This window comes from Euprymna scolopes, chromosome 28, assembly GCF_053919585.1.
Source record: "Euprymna scolopes isolate OS-2025 chromosome 28, ASM5391958v1, whole genome shotgun sequence".
Classification (NCBI taxonomy): Eukaryota; Metazoa; Mollusca; class Cephalopoda; order Sepiida; family Sepiolidae; genus Euprymna; species Euprymna scolopes.
Window position 1 is genome coordinate 87,907,819 of NC_136509.1, and position 15,540 is coordinate 87,923,358.

Below are 15,540 nucleotides of genomic sequence, written 5' to 3' on the forward strand. Positions count from 1 at the left end.
TTCTGTTGACTAATGCGGGGTGTTGTTGGCGAAGTTTCTGGTGCATTTCATCCATTTGTTAACAGTACTTGCCTCCACGAAAAAAAACTGTAAGGGATGAGACCGGTCGCAGACACCAAACAAGCATGACCTTCTTTTGTCAGCATCTAACCACTGTGTCGCCACTTGTCGTAAAGTAACAACTTTTCACCGGAAGTCACAACCCGCTCTATAACCGAGTCGTCTTATTGCGTAAAATAAAGGAATATGACACTTCATAATGGCGATTCTTTTGGTTGTCGTTCAATTCGTGAGGCGCCTACATATCAAATTTGTTTGTCTTTCTAATCTTTCTCAAGTGGTTGAAAATCGTCGTATACGTTACATGAAATTCAGACGCAAGTTCTTGAACAGTTGTGCGTGGATTGACTTCGACTAAAATTCTTAATTGATCCTTATCAACATCCGATAGCCGACCACTACGCTCATTATCTTTAAGACTCTTATCGCCGGAATGAAATTTCTTAAAACACCACTGGGCTGTGCGTTCATTAATGGTTCCTGGGACAAATGCTTCGTTGATGCCCCGAGCTTTTTCAGTAGTTTTTTGGCCTACCTTGAATTGAAATAAGAAAATTGTGCGAATATTCTATTTTTTTTTCCATCTTGTAGTCAACGTACTAAAAGAAACCATATTTGTTTTAAAAAGATTGCAATCGAAATGATCAGATAGAGCAAAACACGCTCTTTAAATAATATAAAAAGTAAAGGTATTATTACCAAAATTTATTTGAAGATACATTATTTGAAACCTAAATAAAAAATTCCGCAAGAACTTTTTTCTCAACCTAATAAAAGATTCTCTTACTAGTCCTCATAATCATATAGTAAAAATTCAAAGATTTATTGTTAGCATTAGTTTCGTCGATATTTCTATAATCAGAATTCTTTCTGGGAAGACACTGGATACTTACGAGAGGGACCCCGAAAAGGGTTCTGAGTGAACGTGATTTTTTGTAGTGAACGTGATTTTTTTGTAGACCGAGCTGGATTCGAAAGAAGACCCAAGTTCTTAGTCCGTGTCCTTAAACTCTGGACAACAATCAACCCCCGCACTATTCTTAAACTGAAAGGGATCATCACAGTCAGAATTCAGTATGAGTTATCATAAAGAGAAACGTGTATTAAAGTTTTCACATTTTACCTGGTAAACTTATTAACACAATCTATTCGTAACTAAACTAATTGCTTTCCAGAAAGGTGTATTAAAGATTGAAAGAACGTCACCCTAGATAAAAAGATTTCGCCCTCGTATGTTTGCTGCTACAACTTAACACGATGGTCGTTCCAAAAGTAAAGCTTTCTATTTTTTAACTAAAACAATTAAAGAATTACGAAAACGGGAGAGGTACCGTTAAACAAGCGACCTTTTGTGCACTAGAATTTATATTTTTCGTACAGTCATCACCACTCCCAATTCACTTTTTCAAGAGCTGGACGATTGCTGTGCATGGACGTCCGGAGCACGCTTGGTTATACGAAAGTCATTTCAAAAGTAATTATTCCTGATTTTGACTCGAAAAGTTAAAGAGCTATAAAAGCGAGAGTGCTAGCATTACAACGAGCAGAATTGATTTTCGACATCATCATGCCGATTCTCAATGCAGTTTTGCCAGGAATTCAATGACTCATTTCTGCTTTTTGCGTAAGTCCATGACAGAGGTAGCTGTCTTAGTGTATCACACCGTCAGTATTTTCAACAGAGAGATGAGATGTTAAGGGAATGGTGTTCAGTTATCAGAAAAATGCAATATGCAATCGCCTGATATCCAATCAAATGGCATAAAAATAGGAGACATTAATTTTGAAACGTGCCTCGTGTGTCTAAACATGATGTACATAGACAGTAAAGGAGAGCGATGGAATACCTAATTCAATTAAAGCCACTTACGAATGCGGTAGTTGCGTTAACGTGTCAAAGAAAATGACGTAATAAAAGTGGGAGTCGGGAAAGTATACGAGAAAGATAGGAAGCTAGTTTAAACAAGGACATCAAAAGTCGAAAGAATCATGGAGTAAGATATATGCATAATAAGAAACAAAAGACGGGCATGAAGTAAAATTGAAGAAAAATGTAAAAATTAAAGAGAAAATGAGAATATGAATGAATAAAAATATTTATGTAGAAACGTGCCATTTTCTGAGGTTTTTTTTATTTTATTTTATTTATTTTTTTTTTTTTTACATTTTGAATTACGATAAATCAACGAATTAAATCGCATTACAGAAACAATAAAACAAATACAAGGGAAAATGTTCACAAATGTATCCGAAAAAATTCAGGAAAATTCTCTTCAAATTACATCGTTAAAAAATGCATTAAAAAGGCACCAACAATTAAGTGATAAAAAAATCCAATGTATAAAGGGAGATAATTAAGAGGAGGGAAAAGCGAGTTACGTTAAATTTTTATCTATTATACGCACTCGACACTCACCGATACAGGATAGTCTTATATCCCATCGTGTGTATATGAGTGGGCGTATAAGTGTTCTTGCTTTACCGTATGCATGTTTACGTAGCTGCATTTTGGCTTCACAATTTGCGAAAGTAGAAAAAATAACACGTCAATTAAAGACTATAGAAGGAATTGACAGATTCTTATGGGATTTGGCTTACGCCTGTGCGATCTTTGTAGCTCTTTCAACGCGTACACGACGACATATAGATAACGTAGAGGTTGGAAAGATTCGAATGCCTACCGGTGAAAATTGCATGCCTTCTTAGGAAGAGTTGAATTGCAATGTTACCCAGCACGTTGTAGTCTCAGTCACAAAGTAGACAAAAAATAGGAAAAAAATCCAACTGTCTTTTTCTTTTTTCTTTTTTTTTTTTTGTACAACGACATTTATTTTTTCATTCTCCGTCATGTATTGCTTCTCGTGAGGCTTATGGCGTCTCTCACGTGATCGTTTTCTCGAACGTCATTCGCGTTTTAATGCGATTTTCGTCTCGAACGTCATCCACATCTCTAACGTGATCGTCTTCTCGAACATTCTCTTTTCTTTTTGTAGTCTTCTTTTTCCTTGCTGTGACGTCATTTAACTCAGGGTTCGGTATTTGCAGAATGAATGCGGTCTAAAACCTACTAGATATTGCCCTCGAGTGTCGAAAATATACCTGTACACAAGGCTTGTCAGGAGGACCTTGAATAGGATCATCCTCACCCTCACTAATAAACCTTGATAAAATATTATAAAAAATCATAGTATTCGAAATCCAAATAAGATTCTAATGGTTTGTCTTCCCACATAGACGCATGGCAAGAATAGTGAACTCTCTCTAAGCGATGTTATCTAAAGTAACATCACTTAGCTGTATACGCCTGGATAATTTCTTGTAATGGAATTCCGTAAACCAAGAAACACACAAGAAATATATACTACTAGCGAAGGTACAGGACGTTGCTCGGGTGTGGAGAGGTATCATGGTAAGAGTATTGAGCAACGGAGCCCTATGATAGTTTCATCAAATACTTTTGCAAGCAAAATCCGATCTCGTATTTTGCTAAATGCTGCCCTCTGATGAGAAGGAAAGTATTTCTTCGAAACTCCGCAGATTAAGGACTATCCACTTATTTAGTGTTTCAATTTCAAATCAAATATGTGTTTAACTCTTTTTCAAAGTGGTTTTAACATATTTTATTAACTATTGTTCTGATATATATATATATATATATATATATATATATATATATATTCATGTATCCGTGATACAAGGAAACAGTAGTCTGTTGATGATAACGTGATTGCCCTTCTTGCGTTGAGCTCTGTGGTGATTCCTCTCGAGAACAACAATTAAGATAATGCCAAGATCATTCTGAAGTTAAAATCAAAATTTAATAGAAATTTATCCATGCCTGGATAGAAAAACTTGTCTACATGTGTTGTTTTTATCAAAAAAAATTTAAAAAATAATAAAAAAAATACATTTCACTTAAAATTAAGCGAAAATAAAATTTTAAAAATGTTTTGGTGATTTGTACACTGCTGATCCAAAAATTTAAGATCACTTAAAAATCTTTTTAAAAATTAAGGATAGATTTTAAACTCTCTCGAGTAAGGTTACCAATACTACAATCTAAAAGTTACGGAAACAAAAAGCTACTCTCCAAAGATTTATTTTCAAAATTTACATTTTTATTAAATTAGGCTTTTACACATGATCACAATTATGAGACAAGAGATAAAAATTTTATTAAATTGTACAAAAAATGTATGAAAAGTGTATGAAAACTTTTTTTTTTTTTTTTTTTTTTTTTATTACATTTTCACCCCAAACAAGGCAAATTGCCACTTTGGTGTAGGGGGCTACTATCAGGGGCAACAACTACTGGGGTACTATGTAGGGATTTGGGCAGCAAGGTGTCGGTAAGGGGGAGCTAAACAAGAGGTTATGCGGAGCTTCAGACATGCATCACAAGTAGACCATCAGCCGACCTTTCTCCAATTAGGATTGTGGCCTCAGGAAAGCCCACCGGGGATGAGTGCAGGGTCCCTTTCCATGCGCGTTATGGCACTGCAAACAACCCGATATTATTCAACTGTTGATGGAGCAGCCGCTCTAAGCGCTACCAAAGAGTTAGGGCTCCTGTACTACCAGTCGGGAACAGCAGCCAGGAACTGTCAATCCGGTACCCTCAACCCTTTAGAAGAAGGTCAACCCAATCTAACCGCTCAGGCATATCTTATACTCAAGCACTCCCAAATGTTCAGTTATAGGGGTGGGGCATGCTGGGAATGGGGAAGAACGGCGTTCATTGCCCTAGCCAGGAAACAAGATCTACCGCTGGGTGTTTCTGTCGAATCACTGAGATAGTGTCTCTGCGCTTGACTAATAGGCAAAGAAGGAGTATGGAAGCCGGGCGATAGAAAGAGCCTATCTACTCCTTAAATTAAACATTTAACAATCAAACTTATAATGAGTTCTACCTCAACTGCTTTTGATGAGTTCAAAAATTATTTGGGGTATGCTTGAAATAAGGGTTTCCATTTAAGTGCGAGGGTCCTGCTCTAGTTTCTGAAGATGACTTCACGAATGTCATTTTTTGTTTCGAAAAACCTCTCTTGTCATTCATTCCCAAACATTTTCTATTGGGTTCAAGTCCGGTGAGCATGCCGGATGTCCAAGAGATGGACTCTATTTTCTTGTAGAAGGCTCAAGCTTCGTTTTGCAGTGCGAATTGCAGCATTATCCTGCTGAAATAACCATTCATCTACAAACAAACGATGACCCTCTATCACCAAAGATGCTTTTTATAGCATGCTAACATAACCAGCTGCTGTCTGACGACCCTGCACCCCCTGGAACTACATCGTCCCCCTGTAAGAAAAGGCACCCCATACCATTACTGACCCTCCACCACTATGTAGTGTGGCAAAAATTTCAAGGGGCATGTTTTTGTCATGCCAATATCAGTGAAAGCCATCAGGATCATTTAAATTGAATTTTTTCTGATCAGAAAACAGGACTTTCTTCCACTTCTCAACGTCCCAGGTTTGGTATTCACGACCAAATCTTAAGCGGTCCACTTTGTGACGTGGAAGCAATCGAGGAATTTGTTTACATATTTATTTACTATGCCTTTTTGTTGTGTCGTCTGATGATAATTGGACTGCAATCAGCATCTGTAACCGCCTTAATTTGACTAGAAGAAAGTCCTCTGTCGTTCATAACACCCCGTCTGATTCTCCTACTCAATGCAGGAGAAGTTTTAGGGGGGGGGGGCTACACAAGGATTTTGCTTTTCCATAATTCTCAGTGTTTTTTAGAAAGTTGCAAATAACAAACATAGAATTCGAGAGCGCTCAACTTCGATTAGTTTTCTTGCTTTAGGCATGGTAACACCTTTACACAGTGATTGCTAATCTCTAACTGAACTAAAAACATTAGAATTACCATAAATCTAACAATTTATACCCTTGGTCTTATAATTTGGATCATGTGTAAAAATCCTAATTTAATAAAAATGCAAATTTTTAAATACAATTTTGGAATGTACCTTTTTTGTTTCCATAACCCTTTAGATTGTTGTATCAGTAACCTTAAGTCGGAAGAGTTTAAAATCTATCCTTAAAAAAGGGTTTCTTTTGAAAGATTTTTAAATGGTCTTAAATTTTTGATAAGCTGTGTATTTTTACTATACGTTAGCGTTAAATAATCACTGTAACGTTTTTAGTATTTAATATATAAATATATATATATGTGTATATATATAAATATATATATATTTATATATTTATATATATATATATATATATATAAATATATATATATATATATAGAGGATGCAAAAGATTATAAAATTACAAATGAATCACACTTAAAATTTATTTATTTCAAGCATTTTAAAATAGTGATGCAAATGAGATATTCTAATATGCGTGCTTGAATTGTCACTTTTTAGAATATACATAATTATATGTGTGTTTTATATATATAAATTTTTCTGTATATATATATATATATATATATATATATATATATATATACATACATATATATATGTATGTGTGTGTTTGTGTGCGTGTGCGTGTGTGTGCATATATATACAGACACATATATATATTACAGAAATATTTATATATATAAAACATATATATATAAAACATATATATATATATAAAACATATATATATAAAACATATATATATGTATAAATATATAAACATACATATATATATATATATATGTATGTATATAGTGGATTGTGAAAATACACACTGTGTATATTTTATGAGACGTATAATATCTTACACAACCATGCACACATAGACAGCTTCACACACAGACACATATATGTATTTCTCTCTCTCTCTTTCTTTCTCACTCTTTGTCTGTATATGTTTATATATATATATATATATATATATATATATATATATATATATATGTATATATACATATATATATATATATATATACGTTGACATATGGTTGTGTGATTTCAATGTATATTTAAAGACGAATACTGCACACATGTATGTGTATGTGTTGTAGACATGTATATATGTGTGTGTGCATGTATCTATGTATTTATGTATATATGTATGTACGCAAGTAAGTGAGATAAGACACCTTGCTAAACGAAGCTTATTCGCATCCTTCTCTAATTACGCATGACCAGCGAAACAAGGTCGAGTAAAAAAAATCGCTTCAATATCATGAATTACATTTGATTATGAAGCCTCACCAGTGACACAACGCTTTCGATTAAGCAAATTTCATGTTTGCGTCTGGCAATTTGAAACGAACCATTGCCGGCACAGCAACGACAAATGATTTCTCTAAACTATTATTAAAACCTTTTTTTCATTCATATCAATATAACTAATAAAATTATCAGTTTTATTCAGAAAATGCGTATATTTAGCACATACGCATATATATGTATATATGTATATATATATATATATATATATATATATATATATATGTATGTATGTATATATATATGTATGCATATATATATATATATATATATTGTATGTTAATATCTCTATATCTACTACAATATGAAATAAACTTTGTGTGTGTCTGTGTTTCTATGAGTGTTTTCCCTATTGATTCGAAAACGGTTGGGCCAATTTTTATGAAATTTCTTACGAAGAAAGTAACATCACAAGTGCATTTGAGAAGTTTTATTATCATACAAGCCGTAAGGCTCGACATTTAAAATCAACAGAGTTTTTTTTAATATGACAGGTGCGCGTATACTAAAATGTATTATGAAATAAGTCATAGCGATAGGCATGTGACATTCTTCCTGGTGCACTGTGATACGTCCCCGACTAGAGCATGCAATCAATCAATTTGATTAAAAATGGGCAATTCCATGACAATAAAAGTATGGGACAGTGAAACATTTGTTGATCATCATTCGATCCCGGTTAACATCGAGTCACCATGCCAATAAATAGTTATATGTGTTTATATATAACATATAAATATATATATATATATATATATATATATATATATATATATATATATATAAGTAAGTAAATATATCTAAATAAAGTATTATATAATGTGTAATCTAATATATAAAATTCACTATGTCTGTTTGTCTGTCTGTTTCCGTATTTTCAATATCTGTCTCTTCCGGAACTAAAAGTCGCAGAGCGGCGCTAGAAACCTCAAATGATTGGCGTGCTTATGGCTAATTCTTTCATGGGTCTTTAGCCGATAAAAATCGGTTTTAAGGGGCACGGGTCGAAATTGAGAAAAAAATCGCGATACATCTTGTACATTCATCTTAGTTTATTTTTAATTTTTAATTTGATACAATTAATAACGTAACCAGTGTTAAATGCTACAGATTAGGTTTCGATTCTAGCTGATGGCACCTAAGTATTTTTTTTTTTAACTTTTGAAATCAAGACTATAATAATCTGGACAAATTAAATTATAATATTTAAGCGTATTTTATACTATCAGCTGAAGCTGAGAGCTCCCCGCTGCAGTTGCCTATATAGCCGCACTGATGAGCTGTGAAACAACGAAACAGTACTGATTGTGGATGACTATAATGCTATAATGCTCCTTATTTTGGGTTGAGAGTATCTGAAAGTGATATACAAACTGCCATTAGCGTATTAAGGTTCGCTCTTTTTTTAAACCAATCGAGCGTAGGCATTTGGACGATGTCAAAACATCGTTAATTCATTACCCACACCGAGGCAGTCGTATAGCGAAATGCTGATAAGCCTTGACTGCCAGTTGAACGGTCGGGCTTCGATCCTGGCTTGAAGCAGTTGCTTGTCTAGCCGCACTGATAAGCTTTAAAACAGTGAAATAGTACAATATGTAGATGACTATATATATATATATATATATATATATATATATATATATATATTCTTATAAATGTGTGTTTTTTGTGTATTGATATTCATATTAAAATCATTGTATTCTATTTATTTACAAACAAAATACAATTTTGTTTTATATGGGTTGTGGAATTGCATTCATATGCAAAATATCTTACTAATTTGCATATTCCTTTAAACATTCATTTTAATTAATTCCTTATTAGTTTTTTTTCATTTTTTATGGAATGATCATCTTTAGTTAACTATTACGTGTAATTATATTCATGCAGATATTCTACATGATTTATACTAGTGAACAATTTGCATAAAAAGCTTACAGTAAACACAAAACTCTTTCACTATATATTTATGCATGCGTGTATATATATATATATATATATATATATATATATATATATATATGTATATATATTTATAAAATTTTGCCTACGAAACTTTTCTGTTAGTTTTTCGTCTGTCGATATGAAACTTAATATATAGCGTATTCGAACCCTGGCGAAAAGTTATATTTGCTTTTTTGCTGGGAAAAATCGGTGCAAAGCTATGAAAATTAAAGAAATGGAATTTGTTAGATGAAGGTCGAACGACGGCATTACGAATATGCACGCATACTGTAATAGCTGAATAGTAAACATGTCTCCATAGCTCGGACATTACCGTCAAAGGAAAAAGTAAATCCTAAGGTAAACGTTTCGGTTTCGATTCTCGGTGATGGCAAACAAATAATTTTCTTTTTTCGACCTTTTAATTCATTACTATATACAAGGTACAATACAACATAATAACAAATAGGAAATCTGCATTAATGAAAATATTATGTTTAAGCGTATTTTACGACCGGGCAATTCCTGTTAGTATATATATATATATATATATATATATATATATATATATATATATATATATATATACTAGCAGAAGTACCTGTCGTTAACTGGCTTCAAAAACAGCCTACAGAAAATGGACCGTGATTGATGAAAGTATGATAGGTTATGAAAGGGGAGGGGTTGTAAAGAGATAGGTTTTGATACTCAAGAATTTTATCCTAAGTACAATATGATGAAAGTAAAGATAATTTTCGCGAAAATATATTTTATTATATCAACTTTGTTTCCATTCGTAGCCATGAGTGACCAAAAATATGATGTTTCCTTACAAAGAGAAAATGTTATATATATAATAATATAAATATAAAAGAAATGAATCTTACCATAGTCAATAAAAGTTACTTTTATAGTAGAAAAGTTCATTGGTTTGTATTTTTAAGTAGTTAGTAAAAAAATTCTTTTTTTTTTAATTCACGAACCGGGTAAAAAAAAAATCAAAATGGCAGCGACTTTGTAATGAAGAGCTCCGTTTTCAATTTGAAGGAGAGGCACGTGAGCATTCTGTGTTAACAATTTAATGGAGTTCCGTCCACGTAAGGAATATTTATCAACACATTTTAATGTTTTCCGTTATTTTGTGCTTGAGGAATATTCGATTATAGCATGTGTAGTTTATACATAAATTCATTTAAGTAGTTATCGCCTCAAATTTCGTTTTAATTTCGGTTCGCTGAAATTATTTCAAGTAAAGAGCATTAAAAACTATTTCAAAACAAAACAAAAACATGAACTGAACTTTTATTGACTAGGTAACATTTATTTCTTGTATATTTATTTTTTCGGGTAGTCGTTTGTTGGCTTTTCTGCTAAACACTTGTACTAAATAATATCGACGTAATATCGAAAAACAAAGATAAAAAACAGTTTGGAAAAATAATGAAGCTTTACTTACTTTAGTAAAATAATCCGAAACAGCAAAATGGAATATTAAAAATGTAAGCAAGTAATTACTTTTGTTTTTAAAAGCAAAGAATCGATATAAATATGAATAAGAAGAAAATTGCGCCCTTTTCAAGCAGAACAGCTTCGTTTCAGTTTTACAGTATTGAACGGTATAGTATTGCGCCGTCGTATTAAAGGTTGTACTCTTGTAATGTAAAGAACACGCAGAAAAGGTTGTAATCAACTGAATTCCCTCTAGTACACTGACAAAAAAAGCTAAAACAGATATATAAATAAAAATAAAAAGGTTGTGCAAATGTTTTTAAAGAGACACGTAATCACGTGAGCAGGATTTTTCCTTCTTTTGACACGATAACAAGTAACGTTCTTTTTTATTATTTATTTATTTCTCTATTTTCGAAAGAGTGCCACGTGCAAGTGGAGAAGGAAAAAAACTGAGTTATGCAATATTTGTGTCGAGAATTGTCTAAAGTTCCGACTTTTTTGGTTTTCACTTTAATAAGAACGTGAATTTATGAGGTGAAATTATTTGACGCAATATGATTCAACTCGAAAAAAATAAATACAAGCTAACGTGAATTAAGATCAAAGTTAAGGTGCTATTGTGGACCTCACCCCTTGTAAAAAAACATTTGTTGACCAGGCGCGAACGCAGTCCCCACAATTTTAGGAGCCACCGTTCTGCCAGATCAAACATACTCATTCCTGATCCTCGATACATCTTCTTTCATTATATGTAATCAGTTTTTTAAAATAGTCAACCATATAGAAGCCTATTCGTGTCCACACACACACACACACACACACACACATACACGTTAAGCTTTATATTATATATATATATATATTAATATACATATTTTATATTATATATATATATATATATATTAATATACATATATATATTTCTATAGAAATATATTTTTCTTATTATATATCAATCCTTATATAAGAAGCTCAATGTGAATATAGAGCAATATATAGAATAAATGACAAATAGTTTATGTTCCAAAATACATGATGTTGACTATTTTGTATTTTATTCCTTTACCTCAATTGATCCTTACAATTCTTGACAGCGTCTGTTTCGTAGCGCAAAATCAATCACTAATAATTATATCAATTAGTGAATCTATTATGCCCTTAACTCATCAGAAGAAATAGCAACAACCTTTATATATATATATATATATATATATATATATATATATATATATATATATATATATATATAATTATTGCCACAACCCAAAGAACGCCACAACCCACAAGAGGCATATCAGCCAACGAACCTCTAATACTCCGTCACGCATAACTTCTCATATCGACCGTGACGTCACCCACGTCTCTATTTTCCTTTTTATAGTCGTTTCTTTTACTTTACCATAACGTTTCGCACGCGGAACGGTATTTGCATACGCGCAATCGCGCTCTGTTACAATAGCGTAATAGGAAACAAAGCAATCAAACACCATAAATAAATATTTGAAAATATCAAACACTTAATGCACGGAAGCTTTTGTTTCCAAAATTAATGGATTCGCCATTAAATAACCCAAAAAGGCCATCCATAATTCCGTTCAGTCTTGAAAGACAAAGGATACCCCCTGTAAGGGCAATAGTGCATGTAACTGTGAGTCAAGGGTTGCGCAATCCCAACCACACCTCTCCTGAATGGACACTGTTTGAATCCAGTGGCAAGGAGAAGACCAGGACGACTGGAAACAATGCCGAGATAAGCGGAGAGCACATACAGCACCTGGACGTCTCAAATGGTCACCCCTTTTAGTACTGACCAGGTTCAACGTTGCTTAACTTCGGTGATCCAGCGGGACCGGTATGTCAACGTGATTATGCCGTTCAAAAAGAATTGATATATCGTATCTTGTATATTTTGATAGGTAATATTTCTGTTTCATCAACCATACTTACTGAAAAACCCTTGATCTTAATAATTGGTTTAACCACAGTAAGTAAAAAAAGTTAGATAGATAGTTATATGGTTCTTTTTGTCAAAATGACGACGACTAGTACATATATATGACAATTTTTCGTGACGAGGATGTTGATGTTGACAAATTCATTTATTTTACTTTACTTTGAATGTTTTCGTGCGAGAAAACCTCAACACGAACCAAAAATACAACAGTCCCTAGAGAGACGCTTGCCAAAAATACATCCTCTTGAGATTATACAACATAGCGACTGCTAATAATGAAATTAGAAGGCGTTAGCGTGAATAACAGTTTTGTGTACGGAAGGACATTTATATGTTTTAAAACTGTTAGTATTATTTTCTTCTCACCATTGGGAAATGTAAATATAAAAAAACGTCACAAAACCTGTTTACCGCTGTTTTGTTTGGAGAAAACTCTTTTTAATTTGTTTTAAATTCTCTTTAACGAATTCGTCTTCCGTTTGAATTCTTGTTAGCTGTCTTTCTGTCTTGTTTAGTGCGGTTTGCTTGTTTTTTGTAAAAATAAACATTCATATGTTATTCAATTTTCCTTTATTACTATCATATCTCTGCGATTAAATCAACTATATTTAATAGATTCAATAAACCGAGCAAGTACATAAAAATATACAATATAGAGGCAAAATGGTTCGGCCGGCATGTAATTAAGTAGAAACAGAATTTAATCCAAATCCAGTCTCTTGTCACTCATAATTAGAGGCGACCGAAAATACGAGGTGCCTTAAATAAGTTTCCAGATGTTTTATTATTGAAGCGTTTATCGGTAGTACACAAATGAAACTGTAGTCCGTTTCGAAGTAATCACCACCGGCTGCAATGCACTTGTTTTATCGTTCCAACAATTTTTTAAAGGCTTCATGGAAATCATCTGCTGTGAGCGTGTCAACTACCCTTGTTATAGCCTCTTTCCGCTCCTCAATTGTCACATAACAAAAACCTCTAGGGTTTTCCTTGAGCTTAAGGAATAAGCAAGTGTCACAGGGACCAAGGTCTGGACTGTAGTGAGGGTGACGAACTGTCTTGATACTCATCTTGGTCAAATAGTCTGTAACAAGGATGGAGCACCCTTAGGGTAAAACTTCGCGCAAACCTTCCGCATCTTCAGTTTCTCGCAAAGAATTTTGTATACTTTTCCCACACTGGCATCAAAACTGTGCACACAACGGTCCTTATCTATGAAATTCTTTATTTGGCCAATCGACTCTGGTGTTTTGACTACCTTACTAATTCTTCACAGACTCTTTGCCTTCCTTGAATCCCTTATGCTACTCAAATACTGGTATCGATTCATTCACAATGGTCCAAAAACAGTCTAAGGCATTTCATACATTCCTGTGTTATTTTTTCCAAGTTTGCAACATAATTTTATTGCAAATCTTTCTTCTAAACTGTTCCGATGTCCAGATTGCATTTTTGAAATTAACAAGCTGTGACCATCAAGCTTTAGTATGGTGCATTCCAATTTCTGTTGTAGCTGTTCTTTTAAAGCTGAAATAAAAAAAAATTGGTCAGTCATCTCATAAGATTATAGCAATAACATACTGAATTTTCAAGAATCTACGACAGTTTTAAATGCCTATACATAAGGTTTGGAAACTTATTAAAGATGCATCGCACCATGGTATTTTTACATTTGTTTCTGCTTAGAGGTGTTGGTCTATATCAATATCACGGTGGGTAGATGTGACACAAGGTCGGAAACTGGACCCGATGGAGAAAAATTAATTGGACGAACAAAAACTGGACCCGATAGAGAAAAATTAGTTGGACGAACAAAAAATAGTTGAACAGTCACATTGACATTCGCTAGTAATTACTAGGGCTATAACAACAGCATATTTCTTTCATTGTTTTGTCTCTCGAGTATATATCCGACACAGTTAGGCACAGTTAATCAACAGATGACCACATTACTCTATATTAAAGCATATAAGATATCAACGGATACACACTCGAGAGTCAAAACAATGAAAAGAATGTGCTGTTGTCCTATCCCTAGTAATTAATCAAAATGTAAAGTCCAGTAAGAATTTCTAGTTAATTGAAAATTTCTAATCATACTTTTAGAGCTGATGTCTGTGGATTTGTACAGCGATCTTTTTGGATCTTTTCGCATCGTTATTACACTTGACTTGTATTTTGTTCATCAGCCGGTTTCATTCATTTGATTTTTCTAATCAATTAGGACTCTACGATTATCTCTGTAATAGAGCACGGACGCGCATATACAGAACGCAGCTCACCAATAAAAATAAAATTACTGCCATCAACCAGCTTGCTATGCCAGTAATAACATACAGCTTTGGTATCATTGACTGGACACAAAAATACATCAACCGGCTGGATGTAAAGACACGGAAGCTACTAACGCTTCATAAAATAATATATAGAAATCAGTGTCTACGAAAGCTGTATTTGCCCGGGGGAGGAGGTCTGGGACTCTCAGAAATCAATCATCAACATAGGGCAACTATTGTGAGTCCCCGTCAGTATCTGAGAAGCTCTTAGAATGACACCCTCTCAATAGTATACGCACATGGAGACAAGAGCCAGCAGAACATCAGTCACCCAGCTGGCCAAGCATTTTCGTCAGGGCTGTCTCTCAAATGAGGACGAAACACCAAAACAAGGGTGTCACAGAAATAGCAAGAAAGAGCCGGCAGAAATATACCGAGACCTTTCAACAGATGAACCTTAAATAATAGGAGCAATATCAGCGTGCAAAATATTGGGGGGGTGAACTCTCTCAGGAATACATAGATAAAGAAGGTTCCTTGGACTGCCTCAAAAGGGGAGCCCTCCACCACGATCAGGAAAGGGTCATAATGGCTGCTCAAGACCAAGGATTGATGACCAATGCATTCAAGAAGATGGCAGGGATCCGTAATGACAATAAATG